Raw genomic sequence first — 26,750 nt, 5'->3', positions numbered from 1 at the left:
TAGTTGGGCATTCGGAGTCATATGAGGTATGTTTTGTATCATAAGAAAGTCCAAACCTATTATTTGTCTTGATACAATTTGCTCTGCTTTTTGTTTGTTGTTCACAGTCCTTGTAGTCATGTTGTGCATCACAGTATGAGCATATTACTTGGTGTTGACAGTGTTCCTTCCTATGGGTATACTCTTGACATCTAAAACACTTCAACAGTGTGAGGTCCTCATATATCGGTAGCCTTTGCCATCCAACATATATTTTTTCCATCTCAATCAGTCGTTTGAACAGGTCTGGAGAAGTTTCTCCAAAGATGATTATTTTATTGTCCTTTTTTGTGTGCTTTAGGTAGTTAATTTTTAAGCTATTCTTATCAAAAATTTTATTTTGAAGGCATATTTGATTTCGTAGTTCCTCTGTATTATCTATATTTCCGTTATTAGTTAGCCAATTATTTTTATTCTAGGGTTTAACATTTTTGTTAATTCTACAGTGTATGTTTTACCTAGTTTTTCTTTTGCAGCCCTTTTTATTTTCTCTATTTCCTGTTGTGAAGTACATTTGATGATTATTCCACCATTCTTGATGTTGTGCATAGCTTTTATGCCCACTTTTAATTTAGCCGGGTGGATGTTTTTGTCGAGTTCTGCCCGTGTTGTCTTCGCATCTTGAGTTCCCCTAGGGTTAACTGATTTTGGTCTGGTCACGTTGTTTTTTCCCTGGACGACCTCGGAAAAGAGGGTTTGTTTTTGTTTAGTTTCTAGGTTATGTAGTTTTTCCTTAAGAAATTGGTTTTTTTCCTGTAGTAAAGAGTTTTTATCCTATGTTTCTTTAATTAACTCATTTAGTAATGTCACTTCTCTTGTTTTGAAGTTGAGTTCTTTTATTAAACTTGATATACAGACAGCCACTTTTTCTGCTTTTATTTATTTTCCAAGGCAACACATGACCTTCACATTGCCTATTTTTATTGTCGATTTGAGGCGTATTACACAGCTTTTATGGAAGTCACTAGCACATATGATGCAAGATATGTCATCTTTAACTAACTTGCGCTTACACACACCACAAATTAACTCATTAGGGCTCTTTTTTTCGGAGCTCTCAGAATCGGAGTTTATGTCGTCCGCCATCTTACTTTTTCTCTTAATTTTTTATTAAGAAAAAAATTATCTTAACTGATCGATTTTAAGATAATTTTTTTCAAATTAAATTTCACATAACTTTATTAATTCTGCCGAAATAGCAAAATTAATAAGAAACGTTTTTTGTGTTAAGAATATACAAAAAAATAGAATGGTAATTATAATGCACATATATTTTTTAATGTCTTGAGTAATCTATATAATAATATATATACAAGTTGTCCATTTAATATCGCGGTGCTCGATTGCGGCTAAACCTTGAAAGGGAAAAAATCTTGTAGGAGTGTTGGAATGTTAATTAGGTTCAAGGGGCTACTTTGAAAAATTATTTTGGTTGATACAGTATGTCCCAGAAAAGCGTGGTACGTAATTTGATTTTTTTTTTCAAATAGCACCACCTATTTTTTTTTTTGAAATGAGAGTCCCATTTGACTCCCTCTTTAATCCTAAAACAGCTTTACCCTATAATGTGATGTTGCTTGGTTATTAATAATTTTAAGAATTTTTCACAAAAATCAATATTTTACTTAAATAATAATCATTACCACCGACGTTTTTTTATCTTTTTGAAAAATCTGTATCTAGTAACGCTTTTTATAAAGTATTATTTGATCTTCAATTTGATACCACCAAATTTGCCTTTATCTCTAACCGTTTTCTCAAAATTTGTTGTTAAAAGAAGAGTTTAAGAGACACATATTTTTCATAGGCATTACGACATTTATTAAAGACAATTAATAGATAATTTATGGAATTAGAATGACAAGCACTTTGTCACTCTATTTAATTCTATTTCGAACACGTTTTAGCAAAAAAGAAAGTAAATAGTTTTAATAACCATAATAAAATAATAGTAGTATTAATTCCTGATGCTTATCTCATTTAAAAATAATAATTTTTTTCTTACATGTAAAAAGTTGGCCATAATTCATTTATTCTTTGTTGTGTGATGTATGCCAATTATAATATTTACTAATCATTCATAATAAGTAAATTTGTATCAAAATAAATTACGCGAGAACTACTAAATATGATTTACGTTATCGGTGAATGCCTTGGGAACTATTTTTTCGCTTTAAGGATTTATTGAGAAAAATTTCGTAATAACTGACATCCTGATGATAGAGTGATGACGAAATTAAAGGAACGATATGAGCGTACTGGAAGCGTCGAGTACAAAATGCAAACTAGAATGAAAACAGTTTTAAATGAAGAAAACCAATTGGTAATCACCATGTCGGTCGTTGCAACACCGGAAATTAGTTCTTTAATTACAACTCAGTGAGAACTTAGAAATATCGAAATCGTCCGTGAAAAAATGTCTCAAGAAAAAAAATATAATTCCTATCATGCGCAGTTACATCAAGAATTTGCCAAAAATGATTTTGAAAAAATGATAACTTTTTGTCAATAGGCACAAAATCAGGCAGCAGAAAACAAGATTTTTTTTTTAATTTGCGCCGTTCATTGATAAATGTACGTTCTATGGAAATGATTGTGTGAACCGATATAACTTTCAATTTTACGACACAGAAAAGCCCCATCGAGTTTTTATCATTAATTTTTAACACAGATGAAAATTAGTTTGGGGTGCAATAAATAGTACATCATTTTTTTATTGGTCCATACTTTTTTGAAAATCGTATAACAGGAGAAGTTTTTCCAAATATCTTAACAAAGGATTATCCGGATTTCCCGACTTTATAAGGCATCGGATGTGGCTACAGTTAAATGGTGCACCAGCTCACTTCAGTGCAAATGTCAGGGAATATATACACCAATTTAATAATACATGAATTGAAAGGTTAGTTATTAAATTTAACTTTTGTATACATATTTATTAAACTTGGACGGCCTCCTAGGTCACTAGAATTAATGCTTCTAGATTTCTTCTTATGGGGAAGTATGGGCATCTACTAGGGAAGATATAGTGGAGCGCGTACAAGAGTCTTCTAGACGTATTACGTCTTCCACGCTTTATGTAGTTAGAAGATCTTTCGCACATACGGCTGATTTGTGTTTGGAGTAAAACGGTAGACATTTTGAGCAATTTTTATAATACATTTTATTTATATTATTTCTAATTATTGTTGTTAATATTTTTGGTGAATTCTTGATGTAATTGAATTTGATAAAAGTGATATTTATTTTTCTTGTGGCATTTTCCTACAGAAGTTTTCTGTATTTGTAAATCTGTGTTTGTTTTACTCTAATTTTCGGAATTTCTACAACCCATTTGGTAAATGCCAATTTGATTTCTTCAGTAAAAACCATTTCTGTTGTAGTTTGTTTTTTATACCTTACGCTTCCAGTATGCTCTAATAATTCTTAAGTAAAATTATATGTTGTAATTCCTATGAAAAAAATATGTAATTTTTTCTTTAAGAAGGAAATTTTAAGAAAACAGAGATAATGGCAAATATATTGGATCCAAATCCAAGATAAAAAAATGTTCTAATTAAAAGACTTACTAGATATGGGGTGTTTAAGTTTAAGAAATTGGGCAAAATAGAAATTAAAAATTATTATTATTTGAGTAACGATTTTGATCACCCCGTATAAAAAAATTAATTTTGAAAGATAAAATAATCTAAGGCAAAGGCTATATAGATTTTTCAAAAAAATTAAAAACGTCGGTGGTAAATAGTAATATTTAAGTGTAACATTGATTTTCTTAAATATTTCTTTAAATTGTTAATAACTAGGCAACGTCGCATTTTAGAGCAAAGTAATTTTAGGATTAAAGAGAGAGTCAAATGAGACATTTTTGAAAAAAAATATAGGTGGTTCCATTAAAAAAAAGTTAAAATATGCATGCTTTTTTGGGACACCCTGTATCAACCAAACTTATTTTTAAAAGCAGCCTCTCTAACTCACTTATAATTCCCCCTATTAAAGATTTTTTCCTTTTCAAGATTTAGCAGCAATCGAGCACCGCAATATTAAATGGACACCCTGTATATTACTATATAATAGCAAAGTTTAAATTACAATATGGAAAAATAACAAGGATTGTCCAAGAAGGAGAGGCAAAAACCAGGAATATCCACGCCTCCACTTCCGGCGTAAAAACTACACATATTATTAGATTTTTTTTATCCGTTATTCAGTTAGAAACGTTTATGTGGTCCGTTGATAATTATTTCAGTATTATAATTTAATGAAATTTGGAGGTAATAATGCCATTATTTAGGAGGATTAACTCTGGTGCAAGTGGAATTAGTGAGGATAATGTCGGAGAAGGCAAATTGTGTAAGAAAAGAAAGGTTTCAGGAAGAATGTCAGAGGTTATGAAAAAGATGCGAATTCAGCCTAAAAAAAGACATCTATATTCAAAAAAAAATGATTCACCAACTCATAATGCACAAAACTTATATTTATATGTGTGGCCTTATAAATATTATTCCTGTGCAAAGTCAGCGCAGTAAAAAATCGCAGGAAAACGCAAAGTTTTATCAGGCTTAAAAACATTTTTGGTTTTTAATGTAATATTGGCTATTATTTTAAAGGGTTGTAATATTTTTTTAACGGTAGAAGTGCTTTTTTATATTTAAATAAATTATTTTAATAATATTATTTAGTAACTGTGTAACCTAATATTTATTATGATTTAAAAATGTAAGTAAAAAAAAGTAAGGTAAAAAGAGGATTATGTACCTGAAAAGTGATAATTTGCCTAAATGGACAAATAAATTATTTGGTGAACTATACTTACATTCTAATCCTTTTGGTATTTTTTAAAGTCATATTTATCAGGCTATTAATAAAATTTACTTTGTTTTTACCTATTGCTAAATATCTGTTTCTATCTTCGGGTGAACGTCGTTTATCAAAAGCAGGAACAAAAAACTCTCAAAATCTATAGCATCTATATAATTTAAATAACGGTTACATATGTTTCACCCGGTTAGGGCATCATCAGACCTTAAAAAATTATTAATTTAAAATAAAATTACAATAAAAAATAAGGTTTTCCCTTACTAAAAATAGGACGATACACATAGATACACGTAAATGAACTCTAATTGTATACAAACAAAACATTCCAAATAGGTACAAAGATTAAAAATTTTATAATTAATACACAATAAAACACATTAATTTACTAGAGTGAAGTTAAGTTAGTTGCTTTTTATATTCTGATGGTGCGGAGTTCTATAGTTGGTTATTGGATGGCGCTGCGTCTTTAGCAATGGTACTCGTTGTAGGCGATGGAGATGTACAGTTTATATTATTAAAAATAAAATGATTCTGTCCCGTAATATTGCGTTCACACATACAAAATCGGGACTTTTTATGGCTTTATTAATCTCCATCGTCTCTAAGAGATCGAGCTTTCTACCTTTATCACATTTACGTAGAATTCTGATATTTTCTTCGGGCGGGAAAGTGTGTCTATTTTCTAATAAGTGGTTGGCAAAAGCTGACTTGCACACTACAATATCTGTGTTAATATATTTATCAAACTGGGATTTATGTTCTTTAATACGCGTTGCTACTTTCCTGCCAGATTGTCCAATGTACACTGCGGAGCATTCAACGCATTTAATTTCATATATCCGCGATATAGTGAGCGGGTCTACCTTATCCTTAACCTTAACAATATGACTTTTAAGTGTGTTACTAGTTTTAAATGAGGTAATTACATTATATTTTTGGAAAAAACGGCCCAAGATATCAGAGATTGTACCAAAATATGTCAAAGATCTGTAGGTAACATTAGCTTTAATATTTGTTTGAATAAAATTAAATGAAAGCTTATATTTATTAACAAATTTATTGTATAATTTATGAATAGATTTGAATGGAAAAGAATTGTTTAAGGCAATTTGTTTGATAATATAAGTTCTTTATTAAAGGCGTCCCTGGAAAGTGGGATGTTGAATAATCTATAAAACAGAGAATTAAAGCTAACAAATTTGTGGGTTGTAGGTGAATTTGAATGGAATTGTATGATGTTGTATGTCGTACTGGTTTTTTCTGAAAATTTCAAACTCAAGAGAATTGTTGTTCCTTTTTAAGGCGAGATCCAAGAAAGGCAAGCACTGATTGTTTTCATGTTCAACTGTGAATCATGTTTAACTATTTTAGGGTGGAAGCCATTCACAAAGATTAGAAATTCTCTGAGCTTCTCGTCCCCCCCATTCCAAAGTATACAAATATCATCTACGTATCTCTTATAAAATACCAGATAATTGGAAAATTCGCTAGATGTTATTGTGCTCTTCAAGTTGCACATAAATATTTCACTCAGAAACGGCGAGAGACAAGAACCCATGGCCAGTCCCTCTTTCTGTCTGAAAAAACCATAATTAAATTGAAAAAAGTCCTGTTGTAAGACGATTGAAAGGAGTGATAGTAAGTGTTCAATGACCAGTTAGTGAGCAAGTCAGCTTTTGCCAACCACTTATTAGAAAATAGACACACTTTCCCGCCCGAAGAAAATATCAGAATTCTACATAAATGTGATAAAGGTAGAAAGCTCGATCTCTTAGAGACGATGGAGATTAATAAAGTCATAAAAAGTCCCGATTTTGTATGTGTGAACGATAAAATTACGGGACAGAATCATTTTATTTTTAACGATATTAACTGTACATCTCCATCGCCTACAACGAGTACCATTGCTACAGACGCAGCGCAGAAACATATGTAACCGTTATTTAAATTATATAGATGCTGTAGATTTTGAGAGTTTTTCGTTCCTGCTTTTGATATTATACCAGCACCTTAGAGAGAAAATGGATGACTTTTTTAATTTGAACGTCGTTTAGTTTTAAAAGTACAAAATTATTCTAGACTAACAAGAAAAAATAACATGGAGCCATTGACGTCTGTTTTGGCAGTAAAGAAGCGGACATGCGACGTATGCCAGATCTCAAGAAGCACTTAAGATTTGCAATATGGACGAAGAAGAACTGGACAAACCAAATAAAGGAATCCGTCGGCATCCAAAAAGTCTGGACCTACCCCAAACAATTACGAGTGAAATTAGAACATTAGAACATTATCTATAACATGTATAAAAGTAAACAACACGTAACGATGGCTGCCGTACTACAAATAATAAAGGACAAAGAACTTTACAACATTAGTTTGATTAGTTTAGCAAAAGTTCTAAAGAGTTTGGGATTTCGTTACAAAAAGACGAATAATCGGACAATACTGTGTGAACTTTCATATGTAGTGATAAAATGATGGAAGTTTTTGAGAAAATATCTAAAAAATAAAAACTCGGATCCTAAACATTTTGTGTTTTTGGACTAAACTTGGATTTTTGATAAGAGGAACTCATCAAAATTATCACGGCAAGATGGTAGCACTTAATGCTATCTCAGCAACAGTTCTAGTTGTGGAGAAAGGTACATTGTGCTACATGCAGGAAATGACGAGCGCTTTATCTCTGACGCTAGTTTGATTTTCATTTCGACTTCGAACGAAAAAAACAGACGACTACCACGAAAATATGGATGTCGATATTTTTGAACTTTGGTTTGAAGAAAAAAACCTCAAACTGTTGAAAAAAATATTTCTAATATAGTTTTGGACAACGAGTCATATCATTCCAGAGTAGAAGAGGAATTTCCCAATAGCAGTTGGAAGAAAAAGAAAATAAAAACGTGGCTAGAGCAAAAAAATATTGTTCATGCTATTTTTAAAGGCTAATTTGCTGCAGATATGTAAAACATACAGGTATAATAAGAAGTGCGTGGTCGATGAGATGGCTCTTAAAAATGGGCATGAAGTCCTGCGATTACCGCCTTACCACTGCAAATATAATCCAATTGAGTTGATTTGGGGTATATCAAAAAATTATTAGGATCAGCACGCTTCCAAAACAACCGATGAAGCCAGTGGCATTAATTTATGGAAAGTCCTATATACATCAAATAAAGTAAGAAACATGGAGACAATCTATAAATCACACAGAATAAATTATTGCTGAAAGCTATCAAACCAAGCAAGTGATAGACGAGGTACGACCCCTAATTATATGCCCAGACGACTATTCAAGTAGTAATGAATCTAATTATTCCAACACTGACATATCTTCAAAATCAGACATTATTTTAATTTAATGTATTTAATTTCAGACTAAACTTCCTTTAATGTTAACATTTTTAATGTAATAATTTTTTAATGTTTATAGTTTTGCTTCTCTGTTAATATTTTTTAACGTTTTTTTTTAAATATGTTAAGCCTTTTTAGCCTATTTAGGTCTTTTTTATTATTTCAGTGGAAAGTAAAATATATTACTTACATACATAGAAATTGAAACTACTACCCATCAAATTAAAAAAAAATCTTGTAAAAATATAAATTAAAAAATTATTTGAGAGCTGCTGGTTTCTTAACCGAGGAACTTTTACTACTTATCTATTAGGGTAAAGCGTGCCGACTATATCGCACAACCCTTTTGAGAACAAAATATTTAGTAATATTATCCCTAATTTGTTTACAAATAATTATTTCTCTAACCTTGGATAATAGTGCCAGTGTACATATGAACTTAGAGGTAAGGCTCATATACAGGGTGTTTATTTGAAAACTTTCCACCAAGGGCTTATCGAAAACCACTGTTTAAAAAAAAACGCCGAAATACGTCAAAAGGTTTGTCAAGGGGGACAACTTTCTAACCAAAAATTACTTCACCTCCTTTCACCCATTGCCCCCCACGGTCATCCCTTTAAATATTTTAAATGGCAAGGGGTATCGAGTAATAGATTGTTTAAAAGGTCTTTCAAAGTCTTGTATTTTGACGTTTGATTTTTTTAAATCGGTCGATTCGTTTTCGAGAAAATTAGAAAAATCTTTGTTTATCTTAATTTGTTTAGATAGAAAACAAAAACATGAAAACATCAGTTTTTTTTAATAAGTGTTCAAAATGTTGCCCGTTTTTGGCCGAACAATGATATAGGCGATGTTCAAATTCCTGATGGACATTTTCAAAAACATGTTGTGGAATATCATGGCAGCTGTCGATGATGCATTGACCAAGTTCATCCAAACTTTCAGGTTGGGGAGTAAACACAATAGATTTCAAATGACTCAATAGAAAAAAGTCTAACGGTATTATATCAGGAGATCTAGCAGGCCATTCTATAGGCCCCCTTCGCCCTATCCATTTATCTGGACACTCGTCGTCTAGCCATTGCCGAACGGGAAGAACATAGTGAGGAGGAGCGCCGTCTTGCTGGAAATATATTTCTGCCTCATCAAGTATAGGGTTTCCATCATCATCGATTTAGTTTTCAATGGATTCAGTGATAAGCGGATTGATGGTATTTTCCAACATATCCAAATAAATGTCACCATTTAAATTTCCGTTAATACTTAATGGCTCAATCACTTTATTTCCTAAAATGCCTGTCCATACATTAATTTTTTGAGGGTACTGGGAATGCTCTTCTACAAATACATGAGGATTTTCATTGCTCCAATATCTACAGTTATGCTTATTAACAAATCCATTTAGATAAAATGTGCATTCATCGCTGAAGCAGATATTCTTTACATGAATATTATTATCATTAATCGCTTCAGTAATTTTTTCACAAAACTCAACTCGCCTATCGAAATCGTCTTCGGTTAACCCTTGCCATATTTTCATTCTGAATCGATAAAATTTATGAAGTTTGGTAACTGTGTGAACAGAGCCTAATGAAATACCAGTGGCAGCAACAATTTTGTGTAATGAAGTATTAGGATTTATTCCAAAATTACTCAAAACTTCAACTTCATCCATAATTCGCCGATGATCACGTTTTTTATTTGCAACAGATCCAGTTTCAGTAAACTTATTAACAAGGTCCAAAACATACCTATGCAAAGTTATTTTCTCCGGATGTCTGGCGTTAAACGTGACGGCAGTTTGCCGACGACATTGATTTTGGGCACCATAAATTAGAATAATTTCCACTCTTTTGGAAGTAAAATCTTCAATTCAACAAATAAATTTTCACTATTCCAAGACTATCGCAAATGCAACTGACGGCAAAATAAATTCTTTATTTTCCTTAGCAACTATAAATAACTAAGCAGGTATAACAATAAATACAGTTCGCCCAGGATATCTGTGTTGATGAAAAGAATGCGGAGAAAAATTCAGGTTGTTATTTAGTTTTTTCCACGTCTAATTTTCGGAATTGCTGTTTATGTTGGTAGTTTCCGTTTTAAATTATAAACGAATTGTAGATTTAGTCTCTGTTAGATATTTAAGGAGTTTTTTCATCTATTTGTGGAAATTTGAACCAAGATTTAAAAGTGGAAACTAGATTAGTAGACTATAATATAAGTAACTTATTATTACAATCTTTGATACTAGAAATACCTAAAAAATATTTATTCAATTTATTAAGCCTGCTTAAGTTCTCTGGGATTGTACATTTATTGTTTTTGCACGATATGACGAGGGTTTTAAAATCTAATCTTAGGTGCTTATTATTTTTATTTTGAATAAAGTATTTTTAAATAATTTGCTATTCAGCTTCTTTAAATATACTAAAATTATTTTTAAACTGCTTTTAATATTTCCAAACAGTGTGTCTATTTACGCTTTTGTTTTTTAAAAAAAGCATATGTCTAGATTTTCCGTTATAATATTTCCAACCAAGGGGATTATTCTTTTGAAAGGTAAGTGGCAGATATGCACAAATTAGATAATTTAATAAAAAAAAAACATATAACCATTGCGGGATATGGATGGGGTGGCTATATTTATATGGAGGACGTCTATATAGAATTGTTGGTCTGGCATTTGGACGAGAGCTCGAGCACAGGCTACGCTCCCTGGAGTAAACGATTTCTGAATTTCACCACTTTGTTGGCTATACAAGATATCTCACTTAAAATAGATACACGCCAATATTTTGAATGCTAGTAGAACGTTCTTTTTCTTTTTTTTTTAGGAGGCTGTATGCCGCACAACTTGTCTCGCAGGGTTTCATATTTTTTTATTCAAGAGTAAACTACCTTTAAGAGACCAAAATTAATTCAAATCTGTTAAATTATTTTAAGTCCCTCCTACCCAAGATTCTTAAGTCTTATTTTTAGTACATATTAATAAAGAGTGTCATTAATTAAGATAAGACTTTTACATTTTTAATATTATTGTTTACTAAGCACATACTTATGACGCCACTGGATTGAAAATAAACTAAAAGTTAACATATTTGAACAACCACTATAATTTTGAATGCATTTTTCGTAAATTTTCTTATTTCTTATAATTCTTGTTTAAAAATTCACACATTCTAAAAGTTCGCATGCTTCTCTTAATCGAGTTTTTAATTCCTAATTGTTTGTAAACAGGTTTATTTCTTTGGATAGCACCCGACAAAAAAAAATCCTGAGCTGTAAGGTCTGGAGACCTAAGTTCACATCCTAGGGTCTAGGTTTGGACTCAAGGACCTAGGTCTCCAGCCTACAGAAATACTATGGCGACCAATCCATTTATCTTCCTAAGAATCTTTATTGAGTCATCTTCCTACAGGGATAACATTATGAATGAAGCCCTATCTAGCTGAATATACAAATTCTCTATAAGTTAACAGTAAATCATTCTGTAAAATTTTGCAAAAAAACTTAAATTCTCGCACAGTTATTTTAAAAGTCATATTAAAAACAGAGGATTATAAAATACGACACCACACATTTCCATTTTAGGAATATTGATTTTTGGAAATTAATTACCAAGTAAGGATTCTCATTACTCCAATATCTAATATGCTGAGATAATACTGTCCCGTTGGTAGATAACCAGTAAATAATATTTTGCCAAATAGACTATGGTCCTAGTAAATTTAGCCTGCATGGTTAAACAGTACTCCATTCTTCTCTGTTCATCACCTGGTTGTAATGTATGCAAAAATCTTGTTTTAAACGGTCTAATTCCATTTATTTTCAAATATCTTGAAACTGTACTCTTCCACGTATTATCAAAGCTTCTTAAACTGGACGTTGGATTCAGCCGGAAATTATTTAAAATTCATGCAATCTGTTGATAATTTTTTTGCCGTCTTCCCAGTACAACCAAATTCTGTAAATAAATACTCGATCTACTTTAGACACCGTGGTGTACGATAATGATATTAATCGGGGGCCTCCGATTGAATTCTTGTGCGGTCTCTTCACAATTTTACATCATCTCCTACTAATATCACTATTTTTACTTTTTCCGCTAAACTTAAATGCTTAATTGTTTACTGTGTAACTGTGTACTGTGTAACAACGTGACAGTGACATACTAACAATTTTGAAGAGTGAACTAAAAATAATATTATTTTGTTTCCAGAGTCAATTTAGTTTTGAAATATGTATACTCCTTGCTGTTAACTTATAGAGTAAAATTTAATATTCACCTAGATAGCGTTTAAATTCATATGCTGCACCTGTGAGAACATCATTTGATGTAAGTTTTCAAGATAAATAAATTGGCCACAATAATCCCTTTACAGCGGATGTGCTAGCATGGCCTCCTACGTCTGGATTTTATTGTGTGGAATTTTGTCAAAAATAAAGCTTAACCCATCTATGAACATTACAAGAATTGAAAACTAAGAAAGCTATCTGAAAACTTAATTCGAATATAATTGTTGATATAAACCAATTCTCTATCCAGTGCCGTCGTAGTATATTTTAACGAAAATAAAAATAAAATTGTATTATTTTAATGATACACACACCGTATTGATATTTATCAAAATTAGAACTTAAATATCTTTAAGGGTTAAGGAGGATTAAAGGAGTATAATTTTTAGAGATTTGCAATACTGTCCTTAAGGTAGCTTACTCTTAAATCGAAAATATTATACCCGTATTAAAACGTACGTCTACGTGATAAAGACCATGATAGGGGTTTACCTGTTTAATTCACTTGACAATTTCTATAGGCTGGGTGCCAACACCCAATGAAAATAATAATTCGCATATGAAGAACATGCACAGGGGAAAACATGTTATTTTAACAAGTCATTTTAGTCACAAATTTGGTTTATACCTTTTTTTTTCAGCGATTTTAATATGATTTGAAGTCCGCGCCGTAAAAGGTAAAAACGTTTTAAGTCATGTCAAAAACCACTCATGGGGTGATTTTCTCATTTTAATGTTGTAATTACGGCAAGGTGTACTGAGTATTTATAGAAATATATTTGGATTAAAAAGCGGTTTCGGTTTAGTTTAAAAAACTTCCAAAATAAAATTATCTGATTGTGAAATAGTTTGTGATGGATACAGAAGACTCTGGACTGGAAAAATCTATTAACGCTAAGAAAAAAACTTCAACTGATCGTATGAGAGATGCCACAAATAAGTTGAGGCTACAGTCACATGTAACAGGGCCTGATTGTCAATGCGCAAGATTAAAACATTTTGAAGTTGTAACTGTGAAAGAAAGAATGCGAATTATTTAAAGCTTTAATCTAATGGATTGTTGCACAGTCTACTTATCTTACTAGCTTAGTTTCATTATGTCCAAGGCACCCAAGACAGTCAGAAGAAGAAGAAAGTAATTTAGCAAGCAGCTCTTTCTTTTACAAAGTCCTATTTATAAGAAAATCTCATCCATTTTTCACAAAGAGACCGACGTATACAACAGACGAAAAACAATGAAAAACACAAAGTCACGGTCTCACAACATTTACTTAAAGCTACAGGTGTTTCGCTCTATTCAGAGCATCAACAGGCCTAAAACAATAATAATTAGTATTGAAAGAAAAAAAGAGGACATTAAAAAGACTAAAACCTTAAAAAGCCACTAACGTTGGAAAAATAGTAAATAAACATACATTTAAGGTTAGGATGACTATACAGTTATTTAGAACCAAAAAATAAAAAATTGCAAAATAATATCACACCTATTGGGAATCGAACCCGCGACAACAAGCTTACAAGCCAGAAACTATAAACTATGGGCTACCGGAACACTGGGAAGAAGTTCAAAACATTTGTTGTTAAGCCAAGGCATTTTAACACAATATTAAACTTATTTCAGTTGGAAGAGATTATGTAAATATAAAATTGATTAAATAAGATTATTAAAAATAAGGTTGGGTTCAAAATTAAATACGTCGTTAACACAGACAAGAACAGGACTCTTCTTGGCTTTAGTATTTTCCATCCTCTCCAGAAGATCAAGCTTTTTCCCTTTAGGGCATTCATGAAGTATTTCAGCTCCGACCTCTGGAGAAAAGTGATGTGTGGAAGCTAACAGGTGATTCGCAAACGCTGACTTTGTATCACGGACGTCTGTATTTTTAAATTTCTCAAACAACGCTACATGTTCTTTAACGCGTATAGCTCGTTCAGAGATAGGGTAGTAGTTTATTCTTGAGACTCTTTTAGCAGGTTAAGCAATAAGTTAAGTTGTCTTAAAGCCGCCCATAATAGGTTAAAGTCTTTTAATTCTACAGAATACCGAATAAAGTTGGGCCAATGTCATTTTCAATTTCATAAAAGATTTCTTAATTTATCAGATGTTATTTTTACTTCAGAGGAATAGAATTTACTTAACTTAAATCTTAAGTTCAATCTTTCTAAGAAGGTGAATTTACATACATGGGAAACTTTGGCTGTGGAGGCGGAGAGTGTTTTGCAAACGACTGATATAAAAAATAAGAACATTTTACGTGCTAAAATAATAAATTTCTTAAATTCTCGTTTTGGCTCAGATAATCTTAATGATACTAATTTTAACAAAAAAAAATTAACTTAATTTAATAAACTTAAAAAATAAAATCAAAAGTAACGATTTAATATTATCAAAAGCAGACAAGGGTAATTGTTTGGTTATTCTAAAGAGGAATGATTACATTCAGAAAGTGTTGGATTTCTTGGATTCAGAGGACTTTGTTACAGTCAATAGAGACCCCACCAACTCGTATTTTACTAAAGTTATGCCAATGCTGGACAAGTGCAGTTTAACTCTTGAGTTCTTTAACACTAAGAAAGAAAAGCTGTATCCTATGAATCCCAGAACTCCAATTCTCTACGGTCTTCCAAAAATTCACAAAAACAATGTTCCCATAAGACCAGTGGTTTCTTTTATCAATTCCCCCTGCTACCATTTATCAGCTTGGTTAAACACAGTCTTGAGGGAGGTGACTAAGTTTAGGAGTGTTTATTCAACTAAAAATTCAGTGGATTTGTCAAATAGTCTGAAAAATCTTTACATACCTGACGGATCTATACTTATTTCTTTGGATGTAAAAAATCTTTTTCCTAGCATTCCCCCTACAGAATGTATAGATCTGGTAAGAACTCTATTATTAAAATCTTCCCTTAGTCGAGTTATAGTTGATAACCTCTTGGACTTGCTCAGCCTTGTTGTGAATCAAAATTTTTTTCAATTCAATAATAAAATTTTCAAACAAATCTGTTTGAAAATTTTGGATTGGCTGGGTTCATGCCTTTCCTCACTGTTAAGTAAAATTTTTATGAGCAACTTAGAAGAAAGGATTGTTAAGAGTAGGTTTGGGGAGTTTCTCATTGAATATAAGAGGTACGTTGACGATATTTTCATTGTCTGGAATGGCCAGAAAGAAGATTTGACAAATTTTCTTCGTTTTGTGAATTCTTTGCACCCAAAGATTTCTTTTACCATTGAGGAAGAACAAAATGGTAAACTGCCATTCCTAGACCTCCTTATAGAAAGACTCAATAATAAACTAATATTTGAAATATATCGTAAACCCACAACTACTGATAATGTCATTCAATACGCGTCTATTTCTCCCTATCCATACAAATTTGCCTCCTTCAATTCTTTCTTTTACAGAATTTTTAACATCGCCCTGTCAAAGGAAGCGTTTGCTAAAGAGCTTAATATTATAAAACATATTGCTTTTAATAATGGATTCCCACTTTACTTAATTAACAAATTATACTTTAAGTTCTTAAATAAATACAGGTTGACTTACAATCTTCTTCATGAGAAAGACGACAAAAAGTCCTTTAGATCTTTGTCCTTTTTCGGCTCAATTTCATTAAATTTAGCTAAATTTTTTAAGACCTCTAATATCAAAATCGCTTTCAAAACCGCGAATAATTTAAAAAAACAGTTAGTGAGCGTGATAGACAAGGCAAATGTCTTTTCGAAATCAGGGGTTTACTCTTTGAAATGTGGAGATTGTGACGCTGTATATATTGGCCAATCTGGAAGAAAAATTTCTACACGCGTTAAAGAACATGTAGCGTTATTTGAGAAATTTAAAAATACAGACGTCCGTGATACAAAGTCAGCGTTTGCGAATCACCTGTTAGCTTCCACACATCACTTTTCTCCAGAGGTCAGAGCTGAAATACTTCATGAATGCCCTAAAGGGAAAAAGCTTGACCTTCTGGAGAGGATGGAAATTACTAAAGCCAAGAAGAGTCCTGTTCTTATCTGTGTTAACGACGTATTTAATTTTGAACCCAACCTTATTTTTAATAATCTTATTTAATCAATTTTATATTTACATAATCTCTTCCAACTGAAATAAGTTTAATATTGTGTTAAAATGCCTTGGCTTAACAACAAATGTTTTGAACTTCTTTCCAGTGTTCCGGTAGCCCATAGGTTATAGCGTTGATTGAATATTTGGGAAGATACGCAATCCTGTGTTAAAAAGTGTACCCGGTCGACTATCGGATTGCCGTTCAGTTTCGTGCACCGTGTGGTGCTGCCGCGAAGCGTCATATCTAGGAACGATTTATTTTAGCTGCGTGGACTTGGCTTTTGGCTTCTTTGAGTCAGGTTGTCAACGACGCTGGAATCTGCGGTTACGCGGCCGTGTTGGATATTTTTTTAAGATATGGGATGATGCTGCCAATTATGTTTTTATTATTTTTTTTGAACATACAACACGGTGTCATTTATGTGGTGGTCAAGTGATAAGTGATATACTTAAGGGTGGAGGCATATTGAAATTTCTTAAAAGTTAAATTTTATAAACAAATAATTACTTACCAAAATATGTTTTTGAGACAAAAATTAATACAAAAATATATATAAAAAGCTATTTTTACAAAATTACCAACAAAGTTTAATACAAGTTATAATTCCAACAAACATTGTTTCCTTCATTTTGTGTTCAAGAGGGTCAAGTTTTTAAATAAAAAGCCCGTTGCACTTAATTAACTAAAAACTAATATACAAAAAATATGTGGAACAAATTTTAAGATATAAGTAGGTTTCACGTAAATATTATAAAGAATAATTGAAATAATTCATAAGACTTAATACCGATCATAATATAACTTCTTGATCAATAATTTTTTGTAAAAAGTAACCCATTTTGTCATGTGATTCAATATCTGAAAAATTGTGCAGCGTAGTGACATCTGTAAAGTAAGGGGTTGTGAGTGAGGATGTTAATAGAAATTGAAAATAGGCCACATTTTAAGTTTTAAGCGACACAGGAAAATTCTCAATTACCAGTTGTTACAACTATACTTAAAACTATAAAAAGATACCTAGTAACAAAAAAAAAACATGTTGTTTAAAGACCCCGCATCACGGTTATACAGGACGTCAATAGAGGTGGTATAATTAGAGGAAAGTTGAGCAATATAGTGGCCTTTTATAATAAAATCTAAATACTTCCTAAATTTTGCAAAAAACTGAAATTTGGCAAAATCATTTTATTTTTTTCTGGCGTTATTTCAAAATATATGACAAAAGTATTTATTAAATGAATAAATTATTGTGACCACTTTTTCTCGCCTATACGATGACACCTTTAAAATTTAAAATACGACGTTCTGTCTTTAAAGAGCCATCATCAACTTTGTTGTTCTTTGTCGGCGCTATATTGACCATTTGCAGTTTAACGACGCGGGAATCTTTGGGCGCCCGGCCGTTTTGTTATTTTTTTAAGACAAGGGCGATGATGATAACAGCGCTTTTATTTATTTTGTTATTGCCCATATTTAAATGCGCTGTGATCTCGCATAAATAACTAGATAAATGTGGTGGTTAAGTAATGTATGAATGTTTGAATAAGGGTTGAAATGTTTTGAATAAGGGTGTAACAACACTATAAAATATCGAAAATAGGCCACACTTTAATTTGCAATACAGGGAAACACTTAATTACTAATTCTTAAAACTAGAAAAAGTTAATAAGAAAAAAAAAACAAATATTTTGTTTAACAGTATGAAGGGTCTCATCGCGATTATACAGGATGTCCAAAATAAGGATGAGCAGTAAATGGTTTAATTAGGCGAAAGTTGCGCAATATAAATGCAATGATGAATAAATGCAATCTAAAAATTGGAAAAATGCCAAATACTTCCTAATATTCAGGAAAAAGGTGAAATTTGGCAAAATGGTTTTTTTTATTTTTTTCTGGCGTTATTTGAAAATATAAAATAAAATCATTTATACATTGTTGTAAACGCTTTCTCTCATTTACAAGTTAACATCTTTAACTTTTAAATACGACGTTTAATAACTCTTAAATCCTTCTTTAGAGAGTCATAATCAACTTTTTTTCTTCTTGTCGACTCCATGTTGGCCACTTGCAGTTTTGAATAACCCTTTTACAACAAGAATTACTTTTTCAACGAGGTAATTTCTAGTGAGTAGTTGGAATCATCCCTATTAAATATTATATACCTCTCTCTCTTTTAAATACAATTTCGAATTTCAAAAAATTCAAAACATACTTTATTCATAAATACATAGTACCTACTTGTTGACATGGTACTTCTATGATATAAAATAAGCAGATTAATCGACATATTACTAACACATAATTTAAAAACAATACATAATAGTGGGTTCAACATACTAGTATAAACACAAAATGCATTTTCAATTTCAAAGCAAGACGACTTAAAAATTTTTTAGAGTAACATCACAAATTCTAACCTTTACATCTTTACTAAAAACTAATTATATACTATTGGCCTGTTCCTAACTATCTTAAAAAAATTCTAATGCTATAAAAATACTTGCTTTTAAGAAGTTTCATTAAGAACTTTTTAAAGCGAGGAGAACTTCTAGAGACTTTTATGACATTTGGAAAATTAAAAATTTTTATGCTCAAGTAAATAAGAGAATTCTTAGTTCACTTTTCGGGATGGGCATTGGAATATTGTATTCTTTTCTGATATTATAATGTTTTAAGGAGCCATTATTTTGAAGATACAATTTATATTTTTTATATATTAGGCAAGCAGACTCAACAATAAACAAGCAACACAAGGAAAGTATCTTTAAATAGGGGTCTGCATGTCCTGTGGAGATTTATGACACATATATTTAATGGCTCGTTTTTTAAAAACAAACATCGAGTCAAAAAGCCGTTTACTAATGCAACTCCAAAATGTTATTCTATACTGTAGGTATTTTTGTATGAAAGTAAGTTCCAACTTTCGACAAAAAAAAATAGACCGTTTTTGCAGATATCAATGTCAGTTCATTTAAAACCACTCTAACAGCATAACATCGTCTAGCCAGTTTTTGCCTCCTGACATATCTCCATAAAACTTACGTTTATGATCAATAACAATTCGAAGAAATCTGTTAAAATTATTCACTTCCAATTCTTTCTTGTGAAACATGAACTAACACTAAACTTAACAATTTAGTCTTATCTATGTTTAAAGACAACAAATTAGCATCAAATCACTGTTTAATCATTAATAAATCTTTAGAAATTGTTTTTGTTAATGTGCTTTTATTATTGTCTGCCCATAAGATAGTGGTGTCATCTGCAAAAATAGTGAAGAATCCTCTTATCTGGAGAAACGCCAGATCATTTATATACAATAGAAATAAAATAGGACCGAGAAACGAACCCTGCTTACTACACAAAGTTCAGACAAACTGCCATTTGGCCAAACAAACTTTTTTCTGTCTAACAAAACAAAATTTTAACCATTCTAGAGCAACTCCCCTAAACCCATATCTAGAAAGCTTACCGAGCAATATTCCATGGTTGACACAGTCAAAGTCTTTAGAGAAGTCGCAGAATACCGCTGCAGCAAAGTGACCTTTTTCAAGCTCAAATATAATCTCTCCAGGAATGAAAACATTACTCGACATTCATTTAATATGTTATTTTTTTTTAATTAGGAAAGCTACCATTCGTACTATAACCAGTTTCTCAATAACTTTAAAGGCTTTTTAGGCTTTATTTTTATCTTTTTCATGAATGAATTTCATCATGAAAACAATTATTAAAAATACTTAAAACACTAAAGACCATAAACATAATATATTGATTTAAAATTTTCTTAAAGTAAAAAAAAGAAAAAGAGAAAATGGCTCTCATAGACATGAAGAGACAGTATTTTTAAGAGTTCGGATTGATTTTTGTAGATAAAATAGATAATTTTCTGTGAGGTATATAATTAGATTTTTTTAAAGATTTTCTAATAAGATTTTGAGATTCCCATATTAGGTTGTTATAAATCAAAGTCTTAATTAATATACGCACACTGATTAATTTTGCCTAAAGGAGCCATCGTCTCACAAACTAAACACATTTACATATATCTATCTATTTGTGATTATGATATCCAAGAAAATTTTTTAACAACTACCAAATTGCAATACGGCAAACACGAACCTGTGCAAAAACTCTCCCACACGACTCGGATGATCGGCCGATTACTAATGAGAAGCGACGGACGAAATTATTTTCGCGCATACTGGAGAGAATCGCCATCTATTTTTCACGCATATTTGCGGTCACGCTTTAGCCCATAAGGTTGCGTATCTTCCCAAATATTCAATCAACGGTTATAGTCTCTGGCTTGTAAGCTTGTTGTCGCGGGTTCGATTCCCAATAGGTGTGATATTATTTTGCAATTTTTTATTTTTTATTTTTTGGTTCTAAATAACTGTATAGTCATCCTAACCTTAAATGTATGTTTATTTACTATTTTGCCAACGTTAAGGTCTTTTTAAGGTTTTAGTCTTTTTAATGTCCTTTTTTTTTCTTTCAATACTAATTATTATTGTTTTAGGCCTGTTGATGCTCTGAATAGAGCGAAACACGTGTAGCTTTAAGTAAATGTTGTGAGACCGTGACTTTGTGTTTTTCATTGTTTTTAAAGTCCTACTTATGCCTGGGGACGTGAGAACAGGTTTGTAAGAAAGCTTTTATATCGCTACGTGAATGAACTGAACGTAGAATTGAGACAATACAGCGTAGTATGCAGATCTCAGGAAATGCTCCTGTAGATAAAAGGGGTAATCTAGTAATAATAATATAATTTAAATAAGAAACACAAGTTCAGCGACGCTATGAAAACACTTATTTTTTAACACAATAAATCTTTCAAGGGCAAATCAAGGTATTATAGCGTTAGTAGAAGTAGAAAGATGTACTTGCCTGCTAAACTTAATGTAAAAAAATGCATCAAACAAAGTTTTCCTGACGTGAATATAAGCTATGAAAGTTAATGTCATTTATTTTGGCTATCCATGCAGTGATACCTGCAGTACAAACGACAACTTTAAAGTTCAATTCAGCTATGCCGGACATCAGTACTAATGACGTATAATATAATCGTCAGTTGTCATTATTTTCGTTCATTGTCCATAAATTGTCAGATTCTGAGGTATTGTTTTATTCATACCCAGAAAATGTTGGGAAAAAAGGTGCCAATGAAGTAAGCCCGTTTTCCTTTATACATTCAATAAATTACCAATTGAGGTTAAATATATAAAACGGTTTTGTGATTCCTGCGCAGGTCGAAATAAGAATTAAACATTTTTTACATTTTTGCCTTATCTTGTTCATTACCATCCTATGTCCAAACTTAAGTAATACTTACTTTTTTTTAGTTTCTAACCATAACATTTCCTATTCGTGGACATGAATGGACAATTTCGAGCAGAGAATCCAGAAGACTGGTTTCGTTATATTGAAAATGCTCGAGTGAAACCTGCATCGTTTAAAGTTGAGAAAGCTGTCAGATTTTTAATTAGAAACTGGAACGAATGTTTTCCAGTAATGTATTTAAAAAAAAAGTCCGCCCAAAACAAGAACAATTAAGGAGTTAAAGATGGACAAAAATCATCCCTGAGTCGAGCAGTTTAATGCGCAGTATTTAGAAGCGGCTGAGGAGGTGAGAGAGTTGGCCGGGGGCAAAAGTAAATTAAAAGTGTTCCACATAAATGGTCGAAGTATAATGAAAAATTTTGATGAACTAAATGTGCTTATTGAATCAATTGACTCTTTCAAAACTTTCTCTCAAACTTTTCTTTTGGATGTACATGAGGTAAGTCTCTTTGGTCTACCTAATTTTAAACTGATTTACAGTTATTCTAACTTTATTAGAATCACGGAGTAATTGTATATATAAAAATTAAATTATCACATAAAGCAAACATAATATCACATAAAACTTCCATAACTTGTTGCTATAGACCCCCTTCATCAAATGTGGATATATTTTTAAATGACATAAAGCAATACTTAAAAAATTGGCGCACCCATAATTTAAATATTTTTGTAGGCGATATTAGCATCAATCTCTTAGATGATTCTTCTTTAACAACAAAAAAGAGAATGGTTTTTACTCCAGCTTGAATAAAGCTACCAGAGTTACTTCAAATTCTTCGAGTTATATAGATCATATATTTGTCCGCTACAGTAAACAAAGTGTGCCTAAAATCTCTTCTTTTATCTATAAAATCGATATAACAGATCACTATATGACAGGCTTATTTACAGAATTGAAGTTTAACTATAAAATTACTAAGTCGGAACAAAGTCACATTTATAAAAAAATAGATTACAAAATTAAAATGGCACGTGGATGTACAGTGGTACATTAACTTTTAGGTAGCCTTCGTTTTTTGGTCTCCTGTGGCCTTGGAACAGGATATCTACTAGTTTATCATTATTCGATACATTACAATCAAATCGATGATTTGAAACCGAACTTGAAGAAAAATTATTATGTATTTAAATATCCAATATATAATATAAAATTACACAGAATTTTATTAAATGTTATTACCTACAGTAATTTAATAAATACAATAGTAAATTGACTCTAAAACCAGCCCTAATACTTTAAAAGCAGCAAAATTAAGATTTCAATTATCCCACAATGAAACGTGATCAAACGACAAGATCAAACTGCAAATCCGATATACATTTCTTATGGATTATCTAAATGAAAAACAAAAATAGAAAACAGAGTTTTGCTTAAAATTTGCGCATGTCCCAAACCGAAATCCCTAGGAAATTCTACGGACTACTTTCAGTGGTTTGAAACCAATTTGCAAACTGAACTTTGTTGTTGCTAGAACAGCTGACAGGCAGTCAGAATTTTGGATTAGTTTTGCTCAAACGCGTACTTTTGTCTGCGCAGATTCCAGACCGTTTGTGTATTGGTCAAACGTCTGCTAGAACCAACCTATTAGAAAATTAACCGAACGTGAAAGAATCGAAATCTTGTGAATGATTAGTTTCGGAGATATGTCGCGTACTCAAAGAAGGTGGTTCTGTTATTTAATGCAACTATCCTGATCTGGCCAAAGAATGATAAGCAGAGTTGAAGCAAAGTTTCATGAATTTGGACTTGTTCGGGATACTCAAAAAGGTGATCGGGGTTCAATAACTGACGAAGATGAGCTTAACGTTCTGTTAACGGTTTAAGATAATCCCAAAGCCACAATCACAGGCACGGCTTCAAATGTTAATTTATCGCAATGTACTGTACATAAAGTGTCGAAAAAAACAAAGCTCCATCCTTAAAAAGTATTTATACTTTAATAGCTATCGGAAGATGATTTTGATCGCCAAAATGAATTTTCTAAGCAAATGCAGCAATTATGTAATGATAACAATAATTTTCTAAAGCGGATAATATTTTCTGACTAAGCAACGTTAACTCTAAACGGCCATGTGAACTGATAGAATTATCGATACTGGGCGACCGAGCACTACTGCTTCACAGATTGTCATACACTCAAAAGGTCATTCTGTGGGGCGGTATAGTGGAAGGAAGAGTTTTAGGACCTTACTTTTTTGTTGACACTCTCACTGGTGAGAGGTATTTCGACTTTTTTCAATATAATCTTATCTGCGCTCTGATAACTTTGTATGTGGATTTGGAAGAATCCGACATGCACCAACGTGACCTTTTTTTTAGTAAGATGGAGTGCCGCCACACTATGCTCTATCCGTTCGCAATAATATAGATGAAGCTTTTTCCAAATCGTTAGATAAGTCGACGAGGGTTCATTGAATGGCCACCCAGATCGCCAGATTTAACTCACCTCGATTACTTTTTGTGGGGATACTTAAAAAGTAAAGTGTATGTCACTAAATCGCGCCAGTTAATGAATTATAGTAAATGAATAGACCTAGTATTTTGGTGTCGAAAATTCCACACCACATATTAAAGCCAAAGCGCTTTTAATGTTTTAATATTTTTTTAATGCGAGGATTTTCTTGCACCCAGTAATGGCTATTCCGGCGATTAAAGACACTATTATTAGTCACTAAACTTTCGTCAGACAATATTATTTTTGTAGGGAAATTTATATCATCCTCTCATGCGCGTGTGTACCACTCGCATTTATTCTTGCATCTAAAAAAATAATGGTGACATGTGATTCATCGTTGAATTTATAATAAAAAATTGAATCAGATACAGGATATACTTTTTTTTTCAGCCCATATAAAAAAATAAAAATGATGATGGTTTCTCCAGAACGAAATGTCGGATATAAAATTTAAAAACGTCATCACGTAGCTCTTAAAAAGTGACTTTTTCATTAGTCTTGTTAGTTCTTTTATATGTTTTAAAATAAGGTCAGAAAAAAATAAAATCGATTTTGGCAAATTTCTGTTTTTCCTCAATATCTCGGTAATTTTTTAATTTACGCTACGAAAATTTTTAAATTTTCTCAACAGCATTTAAATACGGTTCAAAGTAAGCAACTTTTTTCTAATTTAACCTAAGCTGTAACTTCAATAGGTATTGAGATCCCTATACTTATCTTATCTTGGACACCCTGTATACTAATACACTTCTTATCAATAGATAACTATTGTTAGCACACCATGATTTTTGTGCCAAGATATGTGTTAATATTTCCAAATTTGTAAGCCAACTGAATATTTTAAAATATTTATATCATAGATACCACCCTTGATATGTATAAAATATAAAAATTGTTTCAGCAAAATAAAGATAAAATTTAAAAAGGAATAAATAATAAAAAGGATTAGGCTCCTTAATGGTAAAGAATTGAATAAAATTTAACAAATATTTTAGGCTAATAATAACCAATACGATAATGAACATTGTTGATTTGTGCTATGCAGACTTAAAGGCAGTAAATTATTAAAATGAATTGTAAAGGTGAAGAAACCACGGAATCTGAACGTAAAATTACTTATAACAAGAAAAACGAAAAATAATAAATAACGCAAAAGAGGGTAAATCCTATTCAGCTTTTGCACAAATAGTTAAAAAAAATGTGTTTACTGTGCAAAATGTCGTAAAAATGTTTAAAAACGCCGAGAATTTTTAAAATAAACCTAGAACTGGGCGGCCATTAAAATTTTCAGTTAGACAAGAACGGAAAATAGTTCGGAACTGTTTAAAAAAAAATTCGCTTAATAATGCCTATAAAATTAATTCTTTTTTAGCAGAAGAAGAAAATATAGTTGTTCATTCAAAAACAGTCCGCAGAGTCCTTCATAGAGTTAGATACACGTCAACAGTTGCTAGGACTAAGCCTTTTATAAATCAAATAAATAAGAAGAAGCGTGTTGATTTTGCAACTGGACGCTTTCATTATGATAACTAATTTTGGGATAAACTAATATTTTTAGAGGACAGCAAATTTTACATTCAGATGGCAAGGTTAGTATTTAAGCAATAAAATAAATTAAGCGATAAACATGTCTATTTAAATATATTAAAAGAAAACCTAAGAACTAGTGTAGAAAAATTTATTGTTATAGACGTTTAATATTTTCAACAAGATTCATGATGAAGATATGGCGCATATTATGAAACAATGGATAGCTTTTAATATGCTTCTAAATACATCTCCTCAGTCTTTAGATATCAACCTTATTAAAAATCTATAGAGTGAGCTAGGAAAATGAATCGGAAAGAATCACATTTCCAGAAGGGAGCAGCTCAAAAACGTTTTATTACGAGAATGGAATAGTATTGAGTCTGCTTATACCCAAAAGTTGATCCATTCAATAAAGAGAAGGCTTACTCAAATTATAAAAAATGAGGTTTAACGAAGTATTAGCCTTTTATTATTTAATAAAATGTATATAAAAATAAGTGTGCCAATACTTTTGTCAGATGGTAAAAAGAGTTTTACCAACCAGATTTTAATTTTTATTATAAGTTTATGTAAAGAGTTTAGTTTTATTTCTCTACATTATAAATCTTAACGGTAGGAAATATATTAATAACATTTTAAATATTAATTTCTTTAATAATTATTATCATATTGCTTCTAAAAGTAATAGTGTGCCGATACTTTTGTCCCTCACTGGATATTCGTTCTTTTTTTGAAAGAATTGGTTTTTTATATGAATTATTTCTAAGATAATTCTTCATTTGCACTTAGGTTGTTCTTGGTTGGCAGCCGAGTTTGTTTTTAATTGAAAGTTTCCTTGCTTATTTT

The 26,750-nt window shown here is 31.4% G+C and overlaps 1 protein-coding gene and 1 long non-coding RNA gene across 2 annotated transcripts in view; one reads left to right on the top strand and one right to left on the bottom strand.

The window, feature by feature from the left end:
* The window catches only part of LOC126737050 (cytochrome P450 9e2-like), a 59,501-nt gene that overhangs the window by 28,395 nt on the left and 4,356 nt on the right, over nucleotides 1–26,750 (bottom strand). The gene's annotated exons all lie outside the window — the stretch shown is intronic.
* LOC126737057 (uncharacterized) lies at nucleotides 10,631–25,957 on the top strand. The gene is made up of 3 exons (XR_007660868.1): nucleotides 10,631–10,770; nucleotides 21,918–22,354; nucleotides 25,747–25,957. It is a non-coding gene; the product is annotated as an uncharacterized LOC126737057 (long non-coding RNA).

The sequence above is a fragment of the Anthonomus grandis genome, chromosome 6 (genome assembly GCF_022605725.1).
Source record: "Anthonomus grandis grandis chromosome 6, icAntGran1.3, whole genome shotgun sequence".
Lineage (NCBI taxonomy): Eukaryota > Metazoa > Arthropoda > Insecta > Coleoptera > Curculionidae > Anthonomus > Anthonomus grandis.
Note: the sequence above shows the minus strand (reverse complement) of the source record. Positions and strands in the feature narration are given on the sequence as shown.